Raw genomic sequence first — 20,883 nt, forward strand, 5'->3', positions numbered from 1 at the left:
TATTTTGTTGTATGATTGACTGAAAGTATGTGTGAGGACAATTTGACTTATATGGGAAAGCCTATAAGAGCCGCTTGGTAAATTAAATCAGGGCACCACACTCCTGCTGTGTAACTTTTATTACTTTCTTTTTCATATATTGGAAAGTAACCCTGGCCAATTAAACAGCAGCATGCACTAGTGATTGACACTTCATCAATAGCAATAAGAAAACTATTAAACACAATGTTCAATAGTTTTGCTGCCACAAAACACATAATGAAAATGCAAAACTTGGCTACATGAACAAACCCCAAGTGTGCTTCCTTCATGGACCACAAACAGCCAATCAAATCCCCTGATGCTGGAGTCCCCTCGCCCTCCATCTTTATCCCTGTTGGCCTCCATGCAAGTCTCCTGAGGTATACTAGTACACAGCCATCTAAGCCTCTTGTCTCCAACATCTGCACCCACAGACCTCCCCTGGTGGATGCTATGAGTCAAAAATCACCCACAACCCCGTGTTGCCCACCACCTCCATCCCCTCTCGGCAGCGTGCTCTGAGGGCTGATACACGAGGTGTGGGAGAAATCTGCCACACGTGAAGTAAGATGCTCTTCCCAATATGTTGGGGTGTTGTGACAGACCACACTAATACTCGATTCAGACAGTCATGCCGAGGGTTTAATCTGGCACTGGGTTCACAAAGAGCATTCCATGGGTGTTTGGGTTGTGATCATACAAACTCGGTTGGTTTGCAGGTTTTTCTGGTTGTGACTTGGCTGCAAACAGCGTGCAAAGGGCTCTGAGAGCATAAAGATTGTCTGGTTGGATAAGCCTAAGCTGATTTCAAACATACTTTATTTCTGTTGTCTTCTTTCACAAGATTCAAGATTTGTATTTGCCATTTGTAGACATAGACAGAGTGTTTAGGCACATAGGAATTCTTGCATGAGGCTTTCTTGGAAATCGAGTTAAAGAACAGACAACGCAACTGTCAAAAATCAAATTAAAGAAAGACATTCTACAAGAGTGATATAACGGATAAATACAACAAATATAAGAGAAGCAGATGCTGCAGCACAGGTACGAAAATGCTTCAACTTCCACTTGTTCATAAATATGGACATACAAATACTGACATACATACAGCATGTAGGGAGTATTTCACATACATCACATATTGCACACAGGTGGGGTGAGGTAGTGAGGAATTACTGAGCAGAAAATATTGCTTACATTTTTGTTTTTGCCATCAGTCTCACTGTGGCAGGGAAAAACTGTTGTGGAAACATGTTTTGTGTGTGATGATGCTATCCGCTCTTTTTCTTGTTGCGTTGATGTATTCAACTCCCACTTCTATTTACCTATTGCCTATTTACCCTGTTTATAATGACTGTTAGAAATAGTTTTCAGGCAGCTGCACTTCATTGAGCATATAAAGAATCTAAATATCTCTCAAAATTCACCTTCATCGTGGCAAGTTTTCTCTTTCAATGCAATGTTCTCAACTTTTTTTTTTTGCCTCTTATCGGTTTCAATCACTGCATTTGCACTCCATTTTGGATGAACACAATGCCTAAGAATCATTAATCAGGAAAACAGCAAGTCAATACCAGTATTGAGATGTGAAATTAAAGTTTTCCAAGTGAAATACTTCTAGAGTGACTAAAGGTGACTGATTAGACTACTTACACTGCATATATAATCAGATCTCTTCAAGTATGTCATGGTGATGTCCTGACCTGTACAGAAATAATCACTCAGTGTTGCTAGTATTTTTTCCTCTTGTTTTCTGTCTCTCAAAGGCAAAACAGCTTTCATTTCTTTTTGGTACCAGTGATATGAAGTAAACTAGTAAGATCACAGTCTGGTCTCAAAATAAACAGCAGCTGATGCTCTTAACAAAGTGGTGAGTGTTTTCAATTCCCGAGGCACTGCACACAGCGAATATAATGTTCTTATCATTCTCGTCTCAGTTCAAAGACGTGAATGTTTCAGAGTTGTGCAGTTCAGGAGAAATGATCGTCATGGAGTGCTGCTGAGACAGAGAGCAAAAACATCAGAATCTGAAGTAGAATGGAATATGATAGTAGAAGGAACAACTTTCTGACAACTTTCACTGACTGAAATAAAACAGAACATAATGTAAACAATACTCGCTGGAGTGTTCAATTCTTAATACCAGTGAGCAGATCTATGCTACAACAGTGAAGCTGCTGTGAGGGGAAAAGGTGTGTGGGTTCTTTTGTATATTTCTAGAAGGTTCTGCAGTTTATTTTGAAGGGTTTCATGTGCAAGCAGCCTGCATTATTTGGCAACTTACTGCTGTCTGTTAACACTAGGCCACAGTGCTTTCATCTTTTCCTTTTAATTTTAAGCAAAGAAATACAGAAATAGAGCTTGTACAAAAACAAACCGCATACTACAAATTAGTAATCATTCATCAATAGAAAACGGATTCTGGGGAGACTACTGCAGAAACAGTGAAATAATCATTTATACTAACAGACAGAAAATCATTTTATTTGACATTTTGTTAATTATAGGCCATTATCACAGCAGACACTTGATTTGAATTGATGAATTTATCTGTAGCTTCGGTACAGTTTATTTTCGTGCACTTTCTTTGATAAGACTTCAAGGCTAATAAAACTCCCAACAATACCTTCCACTGAGTTTGTATTCACTAAAGCAGTCCTGCTTTTTTCTCTCCTACCCTCATCCATAATTGAAAATGGGCAAACTTACTTTTCAGAAAGTCTAACCGTAACTCGACACACAACACTAAGCACAGAGCTCAGGGTTGTTTCAGTTTAATGTGTGTGCGCCTTGTTGGTAAAACTAAAGTCAGCTGCATTAAAAATAGGAGCGAGCACATGAAGACAGGAGCAGGAAATATTAAGACAGAAACAGACTTCACATTTGAATTTGCTTTTTTTTTAATGATAATGAGGCTGGGTCCTGAATTTTTATAAGGACATTACATGATTCCTGGAAATGTAACAATCCTGACTGGGATGTGAGTTAACAAAATACCCATGTCATCAAAATACAGATTTTGTACCTTGAATTGCACCTAATAAAAACAGAAGTTATAGCTCATTAGCAATTACTATGATTTGACTAGAAATGCCTGACATTTAAAGGCCAGCTGAAAATGTCTGACTCTTCTGCACTAAAAGCTATAATATACAGCTAGCTATGGGTAGCGAGGGACACTGTCCACTGTTGGAAAAGGCATCAATGATTGACAACAACAATAACCAGCAAACTAGAAAAGGACTAACCAAAAATAGCTGCCGGTAGTTGAGTTGTAGAGTCGAAATGGTCAATTTATGATGAGTCAGAAATGGAAAGCCAGAGAAGTTAGTGCATGGGAGAAATACTATTAAAAAAAATATAACAGTATTGCCAACCATGGCTGCAAAATGTGGATTTTTTTCTGCATCAGCATATACTGATGAGTCACAACTTTATTACCACTCACAGAAATGTGAATAACATTGATTATCTCACAACACTGGAGCACGGAAAGGTCTAGAACGTACGAGGCAGTAGGTGAAAAGTCAACTCTCATAGTCAGTGTGTTGGAAGTTGGACAAATGGACACGTTAAAAGACTTGACTGACTTTGACAAGAGCGACATCATTACAGCCAGACATGTGGGTCATCTCTGAAATGACCAGGGTTGTATCTACTAGATGTGGTCAAAAGATGTCATGAAGATCTTTTGGAGTAGAATCGTGATCCTTGATCTGAATCAGAATCGATGCCGCATGTTTAAGTTACGCCTATGGTTGCCTGGGTACCAAGCCTGTCACTTCAGCACAGGGATAAAGGCACAATTCACAAATGTCAAATACCTCTTGTTTTTGCCGGATGTGTGATGGAACAAGCTTGATCCACAATGGCTCCAACATGCAATTTGTAGATCTTAAAGGAGCAGCCGCTAACATTTTGGTGCCACATACCACACGCCACCTGCAGAGGTCTTTAGAGTCTAGGTCTTGGTGGGTTGAAGCAGTTTGAACTGCAAATGAAAGAACTACAGCATCTTAGGCAGGGATGTTTTGTTTTTTTGGCTCATCATGATGTATTGCCTTATGTGCAGGACTCATTCATTGAGCTATATGGTAATGTTGCATGCATTCTAAACAAAACAGCAGTCGCCTACGCATTATCAGTTAAGACAACTGAATTCATGCAGCAGAAAGATTCCTCTGACAGAAAATGTATCGTACTGTTACAGTGCTGCCCAGCTCTTCCTATTATATGCATGTGGCAGAGCTGGAAAAGGCCAGAGGTAACCAGTGACAGGTTTTACACAGGGACTGAATCACCACTGCAAGTCATCCTGTCCTCTGAGAGAACTGTGTTCACATTCTTGGCATGAAGTCAGGCTTGTTCAAGGTGGGCGTCTGAGTCCAACAAAGTTGTCACCTCGCCTGCTCATGATGTTCATGGATATGTATCGAGGCAAAGCCAAGGTCTGACTGTCCAGCTCAGTGAAATCAGGATATCATCTCTGCTGATTGCCGAAATACGTCATCTTTGCTGTTGTGGCACAGTTTGTTTCATATTTGTGCACTTTATAATATTAAATACACAGTAACATGATGATTTACAAAATGCTTTCTCGACTTCCATTACTTTTGAACAAATACGACAAATTTACACAGCGCTGACAGCAGTTTTTGTTTAGCCTTAGTTACAGGATTAAGTGAGGAATGATTCAGTATTCATAGGTTTGCCCCTTGGCTGCTGTAAATGTCTTATGAGTGTTTTTAGTGTATTCAAGGCTGCAGTTCATGCCTGTAGTATATATTTTTATGCAGGATGCAGTATCATCATCAATAAAAGTTCTTCTGGCAGGCTGCTACCAAATGGGTAAAACCATAGATATGGATGATATTTATTTTTAAAGTTATATTGTGTCCACAATACACTTTTATTGTGAAACACCGAGTGTAATAAAGTAGCACGGTCTTGATAAAAGCACTTGTGGGGTTGTGGGCATTTGAGAAAACTGTGGCTGCTTTTTGTTGCCTCTCAGTTAGTTGTTAATATTTTATAGTAGAGATTAAAACCTACTGTAAAATTATCTTTAAAGTATACCTTAATGGCATTTTAAGTGCTCATGATGGCTGCTTTAATGCTGCAATGCCTGCTTTGTCCAAGCTGCTGCCATGCTTTTAACTAAAGCAAAGAGACGGGACCACATCTTCTCACTGGATGCCTGTTTTAGCATTGATTTTTAGAGCTGCTAATGTCTCCTAGTCTTTGAATGACCTCGTCCCAACTCGTCTCTGAACTTAAGATTACTTATGAGCCTGCGTGTTTCCTCAGACAGGAGCCTCCTGACAGTTACTGTGTCAAGGTTAAAGACTAAAGGTGACCACACTGTTGCTGTCAGAGCTCTGAAGCTTATGAACCTGCTTCCAGCACAGCGACGTCACAAATTAGGCTGCTCATACCATCTTGGGTATTTATTCTTTTTTGCATCCCTGCTGCCTCAACTGATCTGAGGATTTTGCTTTCCTTATCCCTGCGACTCCTTCTGTTTATTGAGGCATTAAGGTTCGTCAGTCATTATAACCTTGACTAACAAATTTCCTGTAGCAAATACCATGAAATCTCATAGTTATTGTTGTTGACAGGGACGATTTATGTGAGGAATTTCAACTGTAAAATCCCCTTGTGCATTTAAAAGATATATTTCAATTGCTATAATGACACCTACACTACGTTTGAGCATGGCAATGCAACAGTGATGTAAAATAATCTATGTGAGAGGGATTCCTCTGTGCGGTACCTGGTGTAATCAGGTGTGGGCTGTATGAAGGTGGCCAAAAGCTACACACATTAAAATGCCTAGAATAATCTGGCAGCTTGTGATAAAAGCAAATACTGTGATTTCAGTGGAGAGCTCACTTATGAAGGAGGGAGCTGTAGTTTGTATGCAGAAATTTACTTTAAACGCTTTACAGTTCTTTGCAGAGGCTAGATCATAAAACAGTGTATAGCATCAACTAGCTGTAGGAAAATGTGATGAAGACTTTTAAACGAGGCTCAAATTATGAGCCTTCTATTGTAAATTACTGTCCACTCAGTCTTTCAAATCAATGCAAGGCATAAAACAGCATCTATAGAATCACCAGTCACATGCAAAGAAAAACCTTTAAAACAAGAAAAGCATTCAGAGAGCACAGTGCTCCAAGGCTGCTCAGTCATTGTATCATTTCTGACGGCTGAAATGTTGAAAAAAAAATTGTGGCAGAAATCATGGCACAATAGAATGCGGCCATTTAATATGGATGTACCCACAAACAAAATGACCTCGCACTGAGCACAGGTGTGTGTTATGCATGTGGACGTTATGTACGGAGGCCGAATCGGGTGACCTAAATATGCAGCGGATGACGGAAATTGATGGGACTTGGAAACACCCCCACAATTTAATCAGTTGTTACTTGTATAATTTTAGACGGATAAGTCCTGATAAGTCTACAATGGTCAATTTGTAGTATTATCGCAATCATGTGGCAGCTGACGTAGTGTTCACTTGTTGTCATGGTTACAGTGATGCCGTGCTGCTATTTTGCAATGATACAGAAATCGTCAACAAATCTGTGGATCCAAACTATAAACTGCAACACTGCCAAAATCTAATCAAGTGGTCTTTGTGTCATTTCTGACCTACCCTGAAAATTTCATCCAAATCCATTAGTCTGTTTTGAGTAATGTTACACACATACAGACAGACAGACAGACCAACGCCCGTCGTCACATAACTCCACTGAGGCTTTACCTCCTTGGTGGAGTAATTTGCCTCCAAATAAGTTTTTTTTTTTTTTTTTCCCCCACACAACTTATGCCTCTATAGTGTCATGCATCAATACAACACCACCACTGGCTGGATGTTTCCTGATACAACTGTTGTTTTCTCCTATATTTCTATGGGGATTCTCTCCCTTGTCTGTGTAGGTTCTCATTCATCCAGGTCATGGTTATCCAAAGTAGTTTAAATCAATCCACTGGACCTTTAGAAAGTTCCTTGAAGACGTTTCACCTCTCATCCAAGAGGCTTCTTCAGTTCTGGTGGCGGTTGGTGTTGCCTCAGCTTTTAAACCTCTGTGAGGTGTGTCCAGGGCTATTATTCCAACGACCAATACCAAAACTCATCTGACTACTCAATGATGGTCGTTGTGAGTATCGGTGGGGGTCGTTGAAATGCACAGATGTCACTGAGCCCTCGTGTGCTAATGGTGGTCATTAGCATGAGTTTCCTGAGTAGTTGTTTTGGGGAGTTTTGAAAGGACCTGATTGTAAATTGGCGAAAGATGATGTCGCAGACCCCCCCGCCCCTTCTTCTTTCACTTCTCTCTCAAATCATCTGTCCTCCCTGTCCAAAATCTGAACACTTAAGGAAGAAGGACAGTCGTTTCAGAACACTCGTTTCCTTTCACTTTGGATTCTCTCCCTTATAATGTCTCTGCTACTAGTACCAGTTATAACAATTATGTTTTTTATTCATTATGTAATCTATAAAATGTCAAAGAATACTGAAACATGCTTGTCAGAACCCAAGATATCAACTTCAGATTGTTTTTCTTGTTCAACCAGCAGCCCAAAACCAGAAGATGTTTCATTTATCATCCAACATTAGCAAACATAATAATGTAGACGCTAGAAGAAATACTTAAACAACTGTTTAAGCTCGACTGTTTAGTCCTGCTGCCTCCTACACTATTTAGCATTACAAGTGAGTCTTAAGTGTTATCCTGAACCCTGTACCAACCCTTGAGGCAAAGAAAGGTTAGATAAAATGTCTCTGGGTCATTTGCATGGACATTTTCTGATAGATAATCCAAAGCTGTCCAAATCACTTCAAAGCACAACCTTAAGAGGCACTATCTGGATGCCCTTGTTCCTGCATGCCTGATTATTTGGCTTTTATTATTTTTCCACTGTGGTCTGAGCAGATGTCCGCTCAGTCAGGAATATGTCTACAATGATTTGCCCCACACTTTGCCAAAGCACAATCACACACAGCAGAATCCCTGTTGCCGCAAAATAACAAAAACCTCGGTTGCCCCCACACATCACGGTCGGTTATATCTTGACATTCCAAACAAATTTCCCACGTGGTGCAGTAAAAATGCACAGCGCTAAAGATGCGACACCCTCAGGACCCAGTGACCCACACAATTTACTGAGGTTCATTTAAAAGAAAAACAAGGACAATTAAAGCACAACCCCCACAGGACCTTTGGCTCCCAATAAATCCCCACTGCCTTTAGCCAAAAAACACCAAGTTACCAGGGCAACGGTTATGTGGAGGATGCTTTTTCCTGTTGTCTGACAAAAGCAGCACCTGAAGCATCTTTTACCGTTGCATTCAAGATGGATCTGTGCCTGAGATGGTCAGATGGTTGGACATGCATGATGTCTCTGAGTGTGTTGCCTAAAAGACCTGACAGAAGGTTGTACAGCCGTATAAAGCTTTATTTGTCTAATTTTGTGTGCCTGCAGCTTAAAAAATACCACAAGTACGCCACCACTCCCTCTGCACACATCAAACTTGACTGCAATTTGTGCCATGTACCTTGATTCAGTAGAAGTGTACTCACTGTCTTTGCCAACAACCTTCAAGAAATGTTTTGCAGCTTATCTGAATCGGGAATAAAATCTGACCACTCAATGACTTTGCCTTGAAAAGACCCTTTAGTGCTCTGCCAGCTTCAATCAAAAGCCGAATGTTTAATGCTTTAATTCCTTCTTGCTGCCAGGGGATCAAATTAACGTACGACTGAGGCAATTCTGCAGTGGACAAACAACTTTTGAAAAGGTTTATACACATTTAAACACATCCTTTATCCTTCTTTAGCACCATTTCACATCTTCAGTGTGCATAATAATCTTTGACATTTTTATTTTCTGCCTTCCCAGTGCAGCCGGTCCCAATATGAACCTTTAGGCTCTTGGAAGATTCTGACATTTGAGAGATTTTGACTGTCAATCTTAAAAGGTCACAGACAGTGTGAAAGACACATATATTTCAAGAGAGTAAGAGTAATAACATGTACAAACCTGCAGGATTCAAAGTGGCTCCAAAGACTTAAACTCTTTCAATGCAACAATTGATTTGTTGCTGTTTTTCTTTTAGATTACGATTCTGTGATGGCATTTTCTTTCTCTCTTCCTTCCAAGGAACTACATACGGAGCATGTGTAACAAAGGGTGGTGACAATGGCTCCTTAGTACAGCCATTGTTCGAAGATAAATGTTCTTGAATTTACTTAGAGAAGCGTGATAAATCTTGCAAAAACATGGCACAAATTAAAATTTCTTTCATAGTTATTCTGAAGGAGCCTATTCTACTCCAACAAAAATCTGTCTGTCAAGTCGTCAACTGGTAAATGCAAAAAAATATATTTTCCAGTAACAAATCTGATTTCTGCCGATCAAACGGGAACAATGTGAACGGGGGGGCTGTTCGACTGCAGCACAAGCTCCAGCAGTCCTTTATCAAACAAGAGACGATGATTTGCTCTGCTCATAATGCACTTGTTGAAAATGTTTTATGTAGTTTTGGCAAGCAGTTTTACTTCCTAAATTACCGGGTTGTGCGATCACATGAGATTCTTGTCGGGATTCGTCTGTCTCTGCCAAACTACAGTAGTAGCGCAAGTCATCTGTTTGTGGAGGTTTTACAGAACAAATCACTGATGTGGCAGAAAATTTGTACAGGATTAAGATCAGTCACAATCACAGAAATTATCATAAATCAGTGGGCGTCTGAAGGTGAAGTTATACCTTCGAGAACGGAGCGTCTGTGATTAATCTCACTCCTCTGCGGCACTTAAACGGGGAAATGATGGGCGCTCACCATGACTGAAAATGAATGAGGAAAGGACAATTCTTAAAAGCAGTGGATGGGTTGAAAAATTCTCAGTAATGCAAAAGCACTCAGCAGCCTTAAAATTTTCAATTTGTTCACTTCGTCCAGCAAATTATGTGTGGTTATGCTGGAGAAGGGACGCAGGAGTGTCTGCATTTCTCTGTCTGTATTAACCCAGCATGGCCTCCTCATTGTCCTGCTTTGTTCCACTTCTCTTCTCGGTGGATCCAAGCTGTAAATCTCTCCTCACAGCTTACCGGTCATGACTGACATGATCATGGTTGAGGCTTCAGTGCATGTCAGAGGGCTCTTGCGATTGCCTCTTGTCAGCTGTTATCATTACCATCAACACGCTTTTGTCTGCTTGACCCGTGTGGTGGATCTCGGTACATATTGACATCTCCAAAACAAGCCTCTTTGAAGGGCACAGCATGCACTGGCTGGTGTTTCTCTTTGTTTGTTTTAACAGCAAACATGAAACAGTGGTGGAGTGTTGGGTAACCTTATTATTTAGCTTACTGACTCATTTCCATAACAGAAAAACAAAGACAGTACTTCCCCTTAACACAATGGGAGACATTATCCTCATTTATTTTGTAATCACTCGAGATACTTTGCATTTTACTGCATCATGCCTTACTGTGCCTCGAGGAAAAATAATGCAAATCCCTGCAACAATCTGCCTGCCTTCTTTAGCCACACGTTTTATTTGACTGCATCCGCATGCCGAATCCGGAGAAGAACAATTACAAACAGATCCTCTGATCACGTCACTTCAGATGTAGCAGGTTTACCAAGTCACGGAAGCACAGCGTATCCATCTGTAGCTCTCGGATAAGATAACACCTTCTCCTTCAACAAAATCTGCTCTCCCTGACACATTCCCTGCCGGACAATAAATCTGAGTTTGCTTCCTTTCCACCACACAGCCATTTACTGTGAAAAGAAGAGCAGAGAAGGGTGGGGGGCTTTCTGCTCCGTGTGTCTCAACAGATGAATGAACTGACTGAGAAAAGTCATTTACTTGTGGTCACACTCGTGAGTCCAGGGAGTCATCGCATTATGAGCCCTGCAGCATGCATGCTGAGAGCGGCTCGTGAGGGGCTCCAGATGACTGTGCATTACACCAAATGAGAGGTGGAGGGGAAACGTTCATACGGGATGTGCAGTGGAGGTGCTCCCTTAAACATGAGGCAGCTCAGGCAGAGAAAGGACAGAGTGGAATTATGTTGGGTGCGAATGACGTCTTCTAACCTCAACCTGGGTGACGTCCAGTAATTAACACCGGAGCGTGGCCTCTGACGCCGGCTGGTTGGAAAGCGTGAAAAGATGAAGCAAAAAAATGTATGCAGTACTGTAGATTTGACTGAAGAGTCTGTATGTGAGGCAGATGTAGTAGGGGTGGATCAGTGTGGGGGTTTCTATAGAATGATAACTGATGTTTGGAAATGATTAGGAGTCGACCGCTATGGCAGCAGATACCAACTATACCAATATTTGGAAGCAATTTACGCTGGAATATTGATATAAAATGAAAATCTTGGTGTCAGAAATTCAGAATAGTACAAACTCCAACACAAATCTTTGTTTTAACATTTATGCTTTCGTGTTGACAGGCTTTTGATGTGTAACCAATCAGATAGTGGAGTGGGTGGAGCGTTGCTGGAGAACACAGAGTGACTATAGAAGAAGAGATTCTGCTGCATCAGAGCCAAAATAGTACATTTTTATATCCTTTTATCTCGAATCAGTTAAAAAAATGTCATGTGAAAAATGCTGAATACTGGATCTGATAAACAGCTCATCCCTAAGATGTATATTTGCCTTAAAAAGCGCCAGTTCTTGCATTTTTTTTGTACACAGTTGCATGTCAAATAGTTCTGCAACTACTGATTACTTCCATTGGGGCAAATTGTTGATTATTTTCTCCAATAATCAATTAGTTTGGTCTTAAAATGTCAAAAAATAGCTCTCAACGCTCAAGATCCTGTGCTCAATTGTCTTGTTTTGTTCACAACCCAAAGACATTCAGTTTCCTGTCAGACTAATAAAGATGCCAAAAAATATTCAAATTTAAGCAGCTGTGTAACCAATCAGATAGTGGAATGGGTGGAGCTTTGCTGGAAAACAGATTGACTATAAAAGAAGAGATTCTGCTGCATCAGAGCCAAAATAGTATATTTTTACATCATTTTATCTTGAATCAGTTAAAAAAATACAATAACAATAATGTGAAAAATGCTGAATACTGGATCTGATTATCAGCTCATCCCTAAGATGTATATTTGCCTTGAAAAGCACCAGTTCCCACATTTTTTTACATAATTGCACGTCAAATTGTTCTGCAACTAGTGATTACTCCCATTGTTGATTATTTTATCCAATATTCAATTAGTCATTTGGTCTTAAAATGCCAAAAAATAGCTCTCAACGCCCAAGATCCTGTGCTCAATTACCTCATTTTGTTCGCAACCCAAAGACATTCGGTTTCCTGTCATAGACTAATAAAGACGTCAAATAAAATTCAAATTCAAGCAGCTGGAATCAGAGAATATGACTTTGTTTTAATGAAAATTTGACTCTAACCAATTACGCCGTTATCAAAAACGGTTTACAATTAAACAGTTGATGACTAGTTGATTAAGTGTTGCAGCTGTAATGAGCTGCAGCAGTTTAGACAATTGGTGCCCAGCTTCCATCCAGCTCCCCTCTCCGATAGGGACCATTTGCCGCCCATATGTGTCCCCCTCTTCCGGGGCAGAAGACAAACAGACAACAATATGAATTCTCAGAGTGTGTCTTTGTTGTTTGTGTAGTCTGTGTTGACCCAATTTCATATGATTTTTAGTGGAGGAGGGAGGAGATGCATGTATTTCTACGGGGGGGGGGGGGATGTTTCGGGGAAGATTTGAATAATTGAAGCTGTTGGGTCTGATGTTATAGAGGCATCTTTGCAGGTAAGACTTTGTGTCCACTGAGTGCATGTGCCATGTGGATAGAGGAGGGGGCGAGGAGGGAGAATTCTAGAGGGAGTTAGGCTTTTTCCCCCCATTTCTTTTAATGAGCCAGACTTATGTCTCCACAGCAAAACACACAAATGTAATGAGTTTAAATTATTAAGAGAAACAAATGCAGAAAAAACGCGCTGCCACACGGATGAAAGTGTGATCTTCTTCTCCACCGTCGTCATGCGTAAAATCCGCTTTTTGGCGTCAGTTAAACTTATCAGCTCGGCGAAAGATGTAACAGAAACGGCAATTTTCCTGACAGATCTTGTTGAAGGGGCTCAACACAGACAGCTGCCAGAGCCTCCGTGGAGGGGAGAGTGGGGGGCTTTTAATTCCAAGGTTAACTTCGCCTCTGCTCAACAGTCTTGTCACAGGTTGCGGTGTTCCTGACAGCATGTCCAGTCCGTGAGGGCTCACGTATATATATAAAAATAATAATAAAAATAAAAACAGGAGGCTGGAGTTCCTGTGCGGCTTGTTTTATTCACAGGAACGCACCGTCCCTTTAATTGCCCATTAACGCAAAGTAACAATTACCGCTCGGTGCTCGTTGGACTGTCGCATTGTGTTGCCATTCGACCGAAAACAAAACCATTTAGCACCGCCATTGTCACAACTGCACCCCCACAAAACAAACACCCCAACCTCTCCAAGAAGAAAAAAGAAAAGCCACATTTGTTGCTGGAACACTACTTAATTCCCAGGCGGAATCGGAGCCGCGGCGCGGTTACGCGTCAGCCGCCGCATCCTCACACCAGCAGCATCACTCCGGCATGCGAAGGGGAGACCTGTTAAACCGTCAATTAGACTGCGGTACATGCACAAACAGCAGTTGTTGCATGTGAATGAAACATTGCCATTGAGCGCGTTTGCAACCTTCTCCGGCAGCGATCCGGCCAGCACACATGTGCGAAACCCCCCCTAAACAAAATGATGAGCCACACCACAGGTAGCCTAATGACGAGCATTAAAAGAAAAGGAAAAAACACATGAGCTCACCAGCAGCAGTAAGGCTTGGTGTTCCTGCTGTTTCTTCTCGCTCCCGGCTGGGTTTCCTTGGAGTTAATGAGGTTCTGATGTTTGGTCCGACTGATTTCTCCCTCAGCTGTTATTGTCCACTGGATCTTTTTCCCTTCTTTTTCTTTTTTTTCTTTTGCTTTCTCCAGCGGTGAAATAATAGGGGAAATCGGCGTCCTCTTCGCAAAAGCTCTGCCCTCTTCAAACTAACCTTCCCGCCCCCTTCTTTTACCCATCTCAGATTGGTGCTGGGGCAGGAGGGGCAAACCCTGAACCCGAGGGGGGCTGCTTCAGAGGCGGTGATCTGTCACGCCGATCAGTGGCCACATGGACATGCAGTGGACGTTTTTCGCGGGAGGGCTCACTGTTAACCGACCAGCTTGTCAGTGATGCTCCCGACAGCTGGAAGGGACTCTCTTTTTTTTTTTTTTTTTTCTTTCTTTTGCCCCCCCCCCCCCCCCCCCCCCCCCCTCCCTCCTTCCTTGTGCGTTATTGCACAACCTCTCTGGCGAGAGACAGCAGTAAGCGGGCCCACTTATTCAGCGGGGCTCCGGTGGATTGAGCACTGACGCAGGTGCCCAAGGTCCAGCCACAACTGACAGAGATGCCCAGCCTGAAAGAGCCGCTGCTGACAGTGATATAGCAATCTCATCTGAGTCATTGCAGCATTAGGAAAAGGGAGCATCATTCCCCCACTCTGTGACCTTGGGGTGGTGTGGTCTAATCAGAGGAGGGGAGCCAAGGAGGGAGAAAATCTGGGCACAGAAAGAGAAAAATGAGACGTCTCACCTATATCCTGGAAATGTGCTCAAGGTGCCCTTGTGCAAGGCACGTAATGCCACCTCTAACCTCTGCTCATGCAGCAGCAAATAGTACGAGACTGCGCTTTGCACACTGGCAACTCCCAGGCGTGTAGGCGAACAGTCCTGACCTGATTTTGTTCTCTGCTATTCACAAGATTGAATGTATGAAAAATCAAGAAGAGACAAAAGTGATGAGTGATGTGAGTGACCTGTCAGTCAGATTTCAGCTCACATTTGAATGACATTATGACAGCTACATGGAAACTGGTGCAGTCATTCTACAACATGAATATCTTTAAAGCCCACTTCTTTTTCTGGTAAACACCCCCAGTTTTACCAGGATTCTCCCAAATGTCTTCACTTTCAGTTTAGATAATACTCATGTTGCCTACATGTGTTTGTTTTTGGTTCACAGAGAAGCATGCAAATCCAAAGACAGGGGCTGCTTCTGTCAGCGCATCAAAATGATTGCAGGCGAAGTGACACGGACGTGCAGAGCGTACATAGCATTTGCTTGAATTATGTCTTGTTCTCTGAAAATGTTTCTTTGAATGTACATTTCAGGCGGCTTTCAGCTGTTCCTTACACAGCGGTGTTTAAAAATTACCACACATATTTTGCTTTGTAAAGTGTTCTCTGTGACAGTGGCAGTCCTGGTAAAGTTTGTGCTGTGGATGTTCACGGAGTGAGACTATAGCAAGTGGCAGACAAATAAAACCTCAACATTTATGAGAAGTGTATGGACAACTTTTGCTGCCAGACCCTCAGAGATTTCAGTTATCATTTCAGCTCAGACACCTTCAAGCGCTTTAATAAAACTACAGCTATAAGTCTTGAATGAATTTAGAAAGACAGGCAATGCAACAATTAGATTTTCACTGTCTGTCAAGCTAGACATTATATTAATATAGTGCACCATTATTTACTATGCTCCATATAAGCATCTAATAATCTTCTTTTACCTTAAGAGCCGAGCCTGTCCAGTGAAAATCGCATTTTCATTACTTTAACATGCCCATATGGAAGACACATATTGAGTGAAATAAACAGTCAACACCATGACTGAGCATAATTACCTTGAAACTGCAGCATACCAGTGAAAGTCTCAGAAACACGGATTCAGACTTTTAGGTTTTCAGATGTAACTAACCTAAAGAACCAATTCTGTCAGCTTACAGAGTGCCACTTCCTGTATCATTATTCTTCAGAATTATTATTTTTTTGTCAAATATACGTTACTCCGGTCAATGACTGGAGAAGGACTTTACCATTCATGACTAATATGGGTAACTTTTGCTGCCAGACCCTCTGAGATTTCAGTTGCCCTTTCAGCTCAGACATACTACAAACCTGCAGGTAATTTAATAAAACTGCAGCTGTATGTCTTGAATGAAATTACAAAGATGGGCAATGCAGCAATTAGAATATCACTGTTTTTCAAGCCAGACCTCATATTTAAGTCCTCCATATGGTGGTTTTTGTATGCTGGGACACATAAGCAAAATAAGCGGTCAACACCATAGTTGAGCATTTCCACTTCAGAACTGCAGTATACTGATGGTTGATGCTACAGGTACGGACCCGTACCCGTAGCATCTGTACTAGAGGTACGGACCCGTACCCGTAGCATCTGGGTACGGGTCCGTATCTGTAGACACTACCTATACGGATGGCAATCTCCAAACATGGATTCAGATTTTCAGGGTTTCATATTTAACTAACCTAAAGAACCAATGCTGTCAGCTTGCACATTGGGACTTTGTGTATCATTTTTTCTTCAGAATAGTTTTTTTGTCAAACATGTGTTACCCAAATAATACAACTTGCCGGAGTAGGTTTACAGTGTTTAAGTCATAGGTGAGCTGGTGTGCTGATCTGCAGTGAGTTGGGAGGAGTAGTTCATAGACAGTCAAGGACGTCATAGATCTGCACATTATAGAGAAATAAGCAGTGTAGAGCGAAGTCATTTTGAGGCAGTAAGGGATTATTTTCAAATAATGAGCATCTGAATTTGTAACTTTGATCAACAGAGATGAGTTTTTAGGGGTTTAATCAATGACTGGAGAAGGACTTTAACATTCATGAGTAATGTATGGGTAACTTTTGCTGCCAAACCCTCTGAGATGTCAGTTATCATTTTATATCAGAATACTACAAACCTTTAGACTTTTGAAGGATTTAGAAGCAGGGTGGTCTAACCCACTTTCTGTAGTTTTTGAGGAAAATGGGTTCAAAGTTTTGTGTTTTCAAGAACGGTCTAACATTCGAAGTGCCACTATAATACTATATTTCGGTTGTGGGTCAGAGCACTTTCCCACTAAAATCTAGACCATAAAATATTACAGAAATTTTATGAAACTCAGTTCAGATTTTTTTGTGTTAAACCACTGTGCTTCCGAACCCCTCGTTGAATGAAACTTCTTGATTCTTGACATTTCGATTTCCATGGTTTCATATGGAACAATCGGAAGGTACCGATCCTGTCAACATGCGGAGTGGATCTTTGTCATTGTTCTTCTTGACAATCAGCTTCTGGTTTAAACAATGACTGGAAAGGGACTTTAACATTTCTGAGTAATATATGGGTAACTTTTGCAGCCAAACCCACTGAGATTTCAGTTGTCATTTCACCTCAGACACAGTTCAAACCTTCAGGCAATTTAATAAAACCGCTTTTAGTCTTGATAGTAATTTGTAAGATGTAACAATTAGAATTTCATTGTTTTTAAAGACCGATCTCATCATATTGACATTGTCTCCCATCATTGATGTTTCAATGAACGTCACTTCACAGTTCAGTGCAGTACATTCCTACAATGTCACAAATTGTGCTCTCAGTTAATCTCTGTTCAGAATTAGTTTTGACTATATCTTTGTGTAACACCAAGTCCGTATCATTTTTGTTTACCTCAGTACAGTAACTTTCCTACATTCACCACAGCTTTTCTAGAAGGGGGATTCCTCTCTGTGAGGTCCACTCCAATTGTTTCTTGAAGCTTGTGCCTAATTAGGTTTCCTTAAAAGGGTTTGGCCTCATTCTCACTGGAGGGTCTAAGGTTGTGCGGGGTGGAGAGGGACCATTTGCCATTTTCATTTATCATTCTCATTTATTGTTCTATTGTGAAGCCCTATGAGACTGTAATTGTAATTAGAGGCTATAATAAACTTGATTTGCTGTGAGCTCCTGTGGGCGAGGAAGAAGAGAGAGGAGCCGGCTGGTTCTGCCAAGGAGCCTGTGAGCCAGGAATGGAGACAGAGTTTGGGTGTTTGATTAAGTCTTGGGTGCTTATTTTCCTGGTGAAATTCATCCACGCACACCAAAGCTAAAGGTTTTGGTGTCGTCACTTTGCCACCTGCTGTGTAAGCTTCTTTATTCTTTTTTTTTTTTTTAAATTGTTTTATGTGAATGAAAGAATCCACTCTTTGCAAATATGACCAGCTGAAAGCATGACATTTTACATTGGTCTCAGGAGTGGTAAAACGACTGAGCACAGTGTACCATTTCCACACTTTCTGCAGTTACCAAGTCCCTTACAGTTAGCTTCCTTTCAATAATTCCTTGAGCTGGTATAATCATGTCCTCCGGCTAATAATTATAAACTCTGGAAAAACCGACACTGAGGTATGTGGAAGTCTCGGCTGCTTTCTTAATTAGTCCCAGCTTGGTGGACAAAGATGTGTTGGCTTTGGGAAAGAAAAGGACTGCATGCAGAGACAGTGATTTGACATTTTTTGTGTAATGTAAAGAAGACAGTGTCGTCTTATAGTATATAGAGTAAATGGTATGAGCAGACTCCAGATCCACACCATTGTTGCCACAATCTTGGAAAATCATACTTGACCCTCAAGCATTCCAATCCTGTTCAGTTTGGATGAGAATGGGAAATTCTTATCGCCTGCTAACAACTACTTCTAGCGGTCACTCTGAGGGGGACACTTGTGCCTCGAGTGGTGCTGCTGGTCGAAAGGTTGCACTCGATGTCTCTGAGGTGTGAACACATCTGAATGTCACACTGTTAAGCAATCTCATTGCTACACCCAGCCTTTTATTTTTTTCTCTCCTCCTTTCTTTTCCCTTCGCCTAATGAGTGTGACCTTTTGGATGTTTTGTATTCTCAAAAAATTAGTCTCTAGGCTCCTTTTTTTTCCTCCTTTTTCCCCTACATTCATTATCGTGTATTGAAAATTCAAATAAGGTGACGTGCTCTCGGGGTTCATGTGTGTGTTGAGGCTTGAGCCACAGGTGCACAGGTTGTCAAGACTGGTGAACAAATGCAAGATGATTTGTGGATGTGCTGCTTTTACTTTCATGAAGATGGAGCAGCGTGTTATGTTCTTGCAGATGTGCGCATTGTGTTGTCAGATGACATCATCGCTGAGCTCCTACCAGCTGTGGAGCCCCCTTGTGGCAGCTGGAAGCAGCTGCTTAAGTAAATGAGCAATCGCTTCCATCACTATAACATCAAACAATGTCATGTTCATGACATGTTAGATGCGAGGAAACATGTATTTACGGACGAAGCGCTCCACAAGTAGAAGCAGGAACTTCTGCATGCCACAACAGCTAACCATCAACTTAGCCTAATTAGAGGTAATTACTTTCACCACTTAATGCTATGCAGTTCATTGAAGCTGTCAGCTTTTCATTTAAGCCATCGTCTAATCTGTCAGTCAGTGGTTCACCCTATCCTCTTCCTACCCCGTTTACCCGGTAATCAAATCCAGTTTTAGTGGTATCTTTCTGCAGACCTGCCCCTCATAATGGTGCCTTCTACATCTTAGCAATTTGTGTTTGCAGGGCTGTGCTCTGTACAACACCCAGACCGCTTTGATCCTGAGCTGTGCTGATTCTGACAGAGAGAGCCATACGGAGCAGAATCTATATTGCGCCTATACAGCTGGGTTAGATTTTTACAATAATAGATTTCCTTTCATGACAGGGATGTTTGACTGAAATGTACATGTTTCCCACAAAGGCAAGCATTGCACTGAAAAATTACATGTTAAATTTTAGACAGAAAACAGCTAGTAAAAGATGATAAAACATCATGTCATGCATAGTATTGATTAATCTTTACTATTATTTTTCTTGCCTTTTCCCTAAAATTGGCACATCCAGAATTATTCACAGCCTTTGAAATTGTTTCGCACTAATGACAAAATACATTTTGCATATCATTCTAAATGGTTCCGATCATTTCTATTTAAGGCATTATGATAGACGGCAAATTGAAAGCAACTGAAGCGATATTTTCATAGTATTTGTTAATTAATTGCAAGTCATGGAAAAAAAAACAGAGTTTAGTGAGCTGCTGTTAGTCCATCACTGAGAGAGAGTTACACATTGTAGTTGCTCTAAAGGAAAGAGAATGTTCATAGTTTTGTTACTGGTGTCTTAAAGTATCAGTGGGCACAATTCAAAATATAATCAAGAAGTAAAAGGAGTTCTACACTGTGAAAAGCCTCAAAGGGTGTCAAGGAATACTAAAGTGACGCCTATACTTTACAGAATGGTAATATGAGAGGCCAAGAAGAATCCAAGGATCACCACCCAAACCATCCTGATGAAGATGAGCAAATTTTTATTTATTTTTTACCAACATCTCAGTCAGACACACAGCAGATGCTGAACAATACTAGTCTCCACGCACACCGACAAAGGAGGTCTCCAGTTCTTCAACACAGACTCACAAAAGCTCACCTGAACACAGAATAAAGGTTTCGACCAATCAGTTCTGTGGTCAGATGAAGTGAAAATTGAGTTGTTTGGACACAGAGATGTGCCCTTTTTTTGGTGGCAGAACCGGAAAGCATTGAACCCCAGTAACACCATTGCCACACTCAGTCATGTTGGTAGGAATGTAATGCTTTCTGGGTGTTTTTCAGCCAGTCAACCTTGTCAAAGTGAATGACATCATGAGAAAAGAGGATGACATTAAGATTCAAAAGGAAAACATCAGTCAGTCTGCTGAATCCCTTGTCCCTGGGCAGCATTGGAGCTTCCAACTAGACAATGATCAGAAACATAAGGCAGAAAATGTCACCAAAAGGTTCACAGAAACAATATGAACATGATGGAGCTGCTCCAGACCAGAATCCCATCAAGAATCTGTGGAAGAACTGAAGACCAGAGTGATGACAAAGAAACCTTCAACCTCAAAGACCTGAGATC

At 41.2% G+C, this 20,883-nt stretch overlaps 1 protein-coding gene across 3 annotated transcripts in view; it reads right to left on the minus strand.

Moving 5' to 3' along the window:
* Positions 1-14,334, minus strand: part of gabra3 (gamma-aminobutyric acid type A receptor subunit alpha3) — a 105,874-nt gene extending 91,540 nt beyond the window's left edge. For 2 of the 3 annotated variants that reach the window (XM_022206544.2, XM_022206543.2), the window contains exon 1: positions 13,891-14,333. The gene's annotated coding sequence lies outside the window, so the exon portion shown is untranslated. Of the gene's footprint in view, positions 1-9,798; positions 9,877-13,890 lie in introns of all 3 variants that reach the window. The other variant, XM_051937861.1, reaches the window with a different exon arrangement.
* Between the last annotated feature and the right edge of the window lie 6,549 nt (positions 14,335-20,883).

This window comes from Acanthochromis polyacanthus, chromosome 17 (genome assembly GCF_021347895.1).
Source record: "Acanthochromis polyacanthus isolate Apoly-LR-REF ecotype Palm Island chromosome 17, KAUST_Apoly_ChrSc, whole genome shotgun sequence".
Lineage (NCBI taxonomy): Eukaryota > Metazoa > Chordata > Actinopteri > Pomacentridae > Acanthochromis > Acanthochromis polyacanthus.